Raw genomic sequence first — 246 nt, 5'->3', positions numbered from 1 at the left:
AAAAGCAGTCTTAAGTCGCTGGGGTATATTTGTAGCAATAGCCAACAATACATTGTATGGGTCAAAATTATCCATTTTTCTTTTATGCCAAAAATCATTAAGATATTAAGTAAAGATCGTGTTCCATGAAGATGGTTTGTAAATTTCCTACCATAAATATATCAAAACTTAATATTTGATTAGTTATATGCATTGCTAAGAACTTCGTTTGGCGCCCTCAGATTCCAAATTTTCAAATAGTTGTAT

At 30.5% G+C, this 246-nt stretch overlaps 1 protein-coding gene across 1 annotated transcript in view; it reads left to right on the top strand.

Moving 5' to 3' along the window:
• LOC107703389 (transmembrane protein 184A-like) overlaps positions 1-246 on the top strand; it is an 11971-nt gene that overhangs the window by 1607 nt on the left and 10118 nt on the right. The window lies entirely within an intron of this gene.

Source organism: Sinocyclocheilus anshuiensis, unplaced genomic scaffold (genome assembly GCF_001515605.1).
Source record: "Sinocyclocheilus anshuiensis isolate Anshui unplaced genomic scaffold, SAMN03320099.WGS_v1.1 scaffold58, whole genome shotgun sequence".
NCBI classification, from domain to species: domain Eukaryota; kingdom Metazoa; phylum Chordata; class Actinopteri; order Cypriniformes; family Cyprinidae; genus Sinocyclocheilus; species Sinocyclocheilus anshuiensis.
This window is presented reverse-complemented; position numbering and strand designations above follow the sequence as displayed.